Raw genomic sequence first — 6,197 nt, forward strand, 5'->3', positions numbered from 1 at the left:
TGGCTAATTTATTTTTCATAGAGATGGGGTCTCCTTATGTTGCCCAGGCTCAAACTTCTGACTTTAAGCAATCCTCCTGCCTTGACCTCACAAAGTGCTGGGATTGCAGGTGTGAGCCAATATGCCCAGCCAGCAACCTGCTCATTAATACAAATTTATCTGTGTCACCTGTCCACTCCACTGCAAGTTCTTCCTAAGCTCCTCCAAATACCCTACTTGCACTCAGATTCTTGTCTTGATGTCTGAAGCCTAACTCAAACCAGCTGCTTACTGGGTTAGTTAAATTGATTCCTCCTTTAGATCTTCCTTTAGTTCTCCTTCTTCAGACTCAGGTTAGACAGGAAGACATTTTCACAGGAGAATTTAAAATATGCAAATGACATTCAAGTCCCAGAGTAAGAACTACTGTTATTTCTGCCAACCTAATTACGCTCACACCCACCAAATGCCAGAAAAAGAGAGGCTGTCAAACAAAGATAACAGAAACAAATGCCGAAAAGCAGTCAGCCCTGGCCAGTGTCATCAACTCCCAGATGAATAGGACTCTGCTATCAGGAGCTCTGATCTCCAAAGTAGGGATAGAGAAACAGAGAAATAAGGGTCCTCTTCCCTCTGAAACATCCTCACAGCCTCGCCCGGTGATGTTCCTACTCCCCCCGCATCTCCGTAACAGCCTCTGCCCTACACTAAGCAGTAGGAGTCTTTCAGGGAAATAATGGTATCATGTCCAACTGTTGAACAAGGCTAAAAGCTTGTTGTTGTTGTTGTTTTGAAACAGAGTCTCACGCTGTTGTCCAGGCTGGAGAACGGTGGTGCAATCTCAATTCACTGCAAACTCTGTCTCCTGGGTTCAAGTGATTCTCCTGCCTCAGCCTCCCTAGTAGCTAGGACTACAGGTGAGCACCACCACACACACCTGTAGTCCCAGCTACTAGGGAAGCAGGAGAGTGGCTAATTTTTGTATTTTTAGTAGAAACGAGGTTTCACTGAGTTGGCTGGGCTGGTCTCGGACTGCTGACCTCAAGTCAAGTGACCCACCTGCCTCAGCCTCCTAGAATGCTGGGATTACAGGTGTGAGGTACCATGCCTGGCTAAGACTCGTTCTTGATTCCTCTTTTTCTCACCACTCTCATCCATTTCATCAGCAGGCTCCAATGGTTCTGCCTCTAAAATACATCCCAAAGGATTCTGTGCCCCCCCTTCCAGCCTGACCACCTTAGTTGAAACCATACCCTGCACCAGGGTTACTGCCACAGCCTCGTAACTGGTCATGTCTGCTTTGACCCTTGTTTCCCTACAGGGGAGCTAAAGGCCAATTTCCCCTGCCTGTGACGCATGTAGCCCAACTGCACTGTAAGTCCCACTTCCGCAATATCTGCTGCGTCTACTAACCAACACGCTCTTGGCAGGATTTAGTTTTCTGCAGCAGTGCAGAAGGTCCCAGTACCTTAACCCCAACTTCATGAGGGTCAAGCTGGCCTACTTGTGGCAGCAACTCCCTGGGTGTCTCCTCAGAAGGGAGCGTTTGGCCCCAGAGCCAGCCATACAGGCAGCAGCTCCCTGACAGTGGAGGAGGTGGCAGCTCTCTTAATGGCAAATTCTGCAGTGTCCCTCTGCAAATTATTTCCGGAGCTCAGCCTAGAGTCTCATTCTTTAGTTTCTCCAATCATTTTGCAAGCACCTAATTCTCTATATAAATCCCTTTCTGCTTGCCCCAACTGGAAGAATTGCTACCTATAGCCAGCTCTGATGGTCACCACTGCCGTGTCTAAAGGGAATTACAAAGATTACATGAGTGTGTGTTTGACAGCATGTTTAATAAGCCCTTCAAAGAGGAGATTAAAGTTATGTCTATCACTCTCCCCATAACCATGGGAAAATATATCCAAGAACTTAGTGCTTCCCGGGGGGTCTCCTTACTTATCCCTGGTTCTTGCCCTTGTTTCCAACCTGAATGCAGCCCCTGCCTCCTCATCTTTGTTGGGGAATCCCCATGCACCTTCTGGGAATCCTGGCCCTACCCAGAGTGGCTGCTGTCACCCAGGGGGCCATTTCTCTTCCCCCAGGATTATGCCCAGTGGCTCCCATGTGGCATTCCACAAAAGCGTCAGCCACTCCGAGATTGTTCAAACAGTAGGAAGAAAGGAGTTTGAAGCACCAAAGTCCCACCAAGTGGTCCTATGTGTGCTCGTGTTCCTCACAAGCTCTTCCCCCCAGGAGGAGATGCAGAGATGCCTGTTCATGTTTAATTTTCCTGTCAGCTGCTATATTTCCCATAGACATCCATAAATTCTCAAACACAACACCCACAAAGAAGAGGTGACATAGTTCTCCAGCTGCCTGATTTATTTTCAAGCCCACCTATCCATAAGTTAGAAATTCACAATTCCACGAAAGATTATGACAGTTCCTTTCCTTAAATCCCCATTTCCAAATTGAGACCTCTTGAACCCATAGGCTAAATAAAGGGTTTATTGCTAAGCCACACACTTGCTTATAGCTATTCCACGGCTGCACAGACCAGAAACACGTTCTACAGTGACCTCTTGTAAGGAGTGGAATAAACTCCTGGCTACCTCACCTTGGAATCTCTGTCTTGTGGGTAAAAGGAGGATTTTAGTCTTTTAGTGATTACCATATTGAATATACAAGTCCAGGAATCTTAATTTATTTTTTAAAATAACAATAATGCCTTTAGCAAAGATGTTGCAGCAGAAATGGCACTAAGTGCTCACTGGTTCTGTTTGTTTCTAAGAGGACTCAAATCCCTATCCCTAAAACATCAGTGAAAACTTGCTGTGGCTTCCTAGGGACAGACAGGGAGGATGAGAGGATGAGCTGCTCATAACCTCCTCGCCCAAGCCTCATGCAGGCATACACAAACACACCGCCTTTAAAAAATTTTTTATTTCAAGTTACGGGATACAGGGGCAGGATGTGCAGGTTTATTATACACATAAACGTGTGCCATGGTGGTTTACTGCACCTATCAACATATCACCTAGATATTAAGCCCCATATGCATTAGCTAGTTCACCAGATGCTCTCCCTCCCCTCCCACAACCCCCTGGAAAGGCCCAAGTATGTGCTGTTCCCCTCCCTGTGTCCATGTGTTCTCATTGTTCAGCTCCCACTTGTAAGTGAGAACATGTGCACAACACACCATTTTTTGGAAGCTAAGGTATCAAAAGCAAGAATTTGGCCACAAAGCTCTGTTCTGCTAGTGAAAGCGGCCTGAGAGAAGACTGGCAACTCATGCTGCCTGTTAATGATGAAATGTGTCTGTAGCATTTATCAAGCCCCCGTTGTGCTTTCGCATCAGTTTCCCCAAGGTGGCGTAGGACTGTGACAGAGAACAATAGTTGCCTCTCAATAACCATTCTTCCCTTTTCTCTCAGTAACAGAGCTCTTTCATTTCAGCACATGGCTGGCCAGAATAAAGGCTGCTTTCCTAGCCCCTCCCCACAACCCTTGGTCTAGAGTTTGCATTTGGCTCAATTCTGGCCAATGGATTATAAACGGACACGTTGCTGGGACTTCTGGGAAATCTAAAAGGGGAATGTGCGACCCCTGGTTGTGGGACCCCAACCCACGGAGGCAGGCCCCCAGTAGACATGAGGCAGGACACGTGGTGGCCAGTACCGACTTTATTGGGATCTCCGGGCGACTCAGGCGGACGGGGATGAATCGCGCGCGCTTTCTTTGTTCGATCGACTTTATAGGGACAGAGGGCCTGGAGCGGTAGGAGAGCTGACCTGGCAGGTAGTAATTGGCTAGGTTGATTGCTGGGCAGGAAGCCTGCCGGGCGGGAGCTTGTGGGACGGGAGGTTACGGGAGAGCTGGTGGGGCGCATGGTGATTGGTTCAGTGGGCTGCTGGGTGGGAAGGTTGCTGGTCTTGGGTCCGGCCAGGATAGAGTGAGATAAGGGACCCTCCCTGTGGGGGAGGAAGGGCCTTCCTTTTCGGGAATTAGGCCCTTTCCACATGGCTGGGGAACGGGGCCAAAAGTCCTCTACCAGACAGGGAATTAGTAGACATTTCCTCTCCCCTTTCTTTCCCTGCTGCCTGAAATGTAGATGTGGTGACAAGTGCTCCTGCAGCCATCTTGTACCACAAAATCAAAGGCCACACCCCAGAACCAAAAGCTGGAAGGAGCTTCGGCTTCTGATAATTTTGTGGCACCAAAATCAAAGCACTTAATCTTGGGACTTCTTTTACATAAGATAGAAACAGACACAATCCTCATGGCGGCGGCCAGAGTCCCGGATGGCATGGAGGAACCTGGCATGGACAGGGAGGCCGAGACCTTGGTGATCTAGGCACCAGCGAGGCCCCTTAACTGCGTGGAGACAGAAGCCACAGTGGGGGCAGCCTGCAACTGGCCCTGGCCCAGGCCCCTGGGGACCCCGTGGCCAGGCCTCAGTCAGCAACAGTGAGGACACAGGTGGCAGCACAGGCAGGGAGCTGGTGGACCTGAAGATCATCTGGAACAAGACCAAGCACGACATGAAGTTCCCCCTGGACAGCACAGGCTCCAAGCCAAAACAGAAGATCCACTGGATAACCCATCTCCCGCCTGCCATGCAGAAAGTCATGCATAAGGGACTCATCCATGAGGATAAGACATTGATAGAAATACGAGTGACCAGTGGTACCAAGATCATGGTGGTTGGCTCCACCATCAATGACGTTTTAGCAGTTCACACACCCAAAGATGCTGCACAGCAGGATGCAAAGGTCAAAGTGAACAAGAAGGAGCCTCTGCAGGCAGAAACAACACAGGGAAGTGTTGGATAAAGGAAAACCTGAAGATGTGATGCCATCTGTTAGTGGTGCTGAGGAGTGCATGCCAACAGTACTCCTGTCCGGCATGTACAATAAGTATGGAGAAAAAGTGAAACTCATCTTTTTTTTTTTTTGAGACAGAGTCTTACTCTGTTGCCAGGCTGGAGTGCAATGGTGCAATCTCAGCTACTGCAACCTCCACCTCCTATATCCTTATCTCTACAGATAAGGACTGGTGGGAGTTTGTTATAGATAAGGACTTATCTTATAGATAATGTCTGATGGGAAGTTTGTTTACCAGGGCAAGGGATACAGAGAGTAAAGAAATCTGGCCTTGAAAGCAGTGAAAGCTGGGGTTACAGGAGCCCGCCACCATGTATGACTAATTTTTTACATTTTTAGTAGAGATGGGGTTTCACTATGTTGGCCAGGCTGGTCTTGAACTCCTGATCTTGTGATCCACCTGCCTTGGCTTCCCAAAGTGCTAGGATTACAGGTGTGAACCACCATACTCCACCAAGACTCACCATTAAGCTAGAACAAGACCAGCTGTGGATTGGCACTAAAGAACAAACTGAGGAATTGCCCGTGGGCTCCATAAAAAAGGTGGTCAGTGAACCTATTGAAGTACATGAAGACTATCACATCATGGCATTTCAGCTGGGGCCCATAGAAGCCTCTTACTACTGGGTGTACTAGGTTCCAACTCAATATGTGGATGCAATCAAAAACACTGTGCTGGGGAAATGGCAGTATTTTTGAAAGCACTTTCACCTTTGGCCCAGGAGACTGACCCAAAGTGAAGGACATTGCTGGGAGAGGCCTACAGCATCCCTGGATTTCAGAGTTCTGGAACTTTGTTCACAAAAAGTCTATATTCATTCTAAGACAAGGTGGTGACTATTGGGAACAAATGCTCAGTGCTGCAAAGAAGAATCAGCACCGAGACAAAGGATCTCTCAGCATCGCAAAATTACTTTCTGTAGAAAGGGTGCTGCTTGTGATGGAGCAATGGCAAGAGCACCCCGAACAAAGGAGGGAAGGAGTTTTTATTTCTAACGCAGCTCACCCCTGCTACTGTGTCCTGTCTCCATTGGCTGGAGTTGGACAATTTAAGCTGAGCCCGGCTAACTTGAAAAGTGCAAAAATGCAGTTATGCCGGTGAAGAGTGCAGTTTCGGGGGAAGGAGCCTTTGTGACAGGAGGGGTAATCTCCGAAGTGGGTAGCAGATGTGGAATGTGGTCTCTACAGATAAGGACTGGTGGGAAGTTTGTTTACCAGGGTAGGGGATACAGAGAGGAAAGAAATCTGGCCTTGAAAGCAGTGAACAAAGAGCAAGGATGCTCAGCAAGTTAACCGTTTGAAGAGGAACTCTTTATATCCAACAGTGACTGAAGCCAGAGGTGATGTACT

General features: G+C 48.2%; 1 pseudogene; it reads left to right on the plus strand.

The window, feature by feature from the left end:
* Positions 1-4,243: 4,243 nt before the first annotated feature.
* Positions 4,244-5,664, plus strand: LOC108300991 (annotated as a pseudogene).
* Positions 5,665-6,197: the final 533 nt, after the last annotated feature.

This window comes from Cebus imitator, unplaced genomic scaffold (genome assembly GCF_001604975.1).
Source record: "Cebus imitator isolate Cc_AM_T3 unplaced genomic scaffold, Cebus_imitator-1.0 Scaffold31, whole genome shotgun sequence".
NCBI classification, from domain to species: domain Eukaryota; kingdom Metazoa; phylum Chordata; class Mammalia; order Primates; family Cebidae; genus Cebus; species Cebus imitator.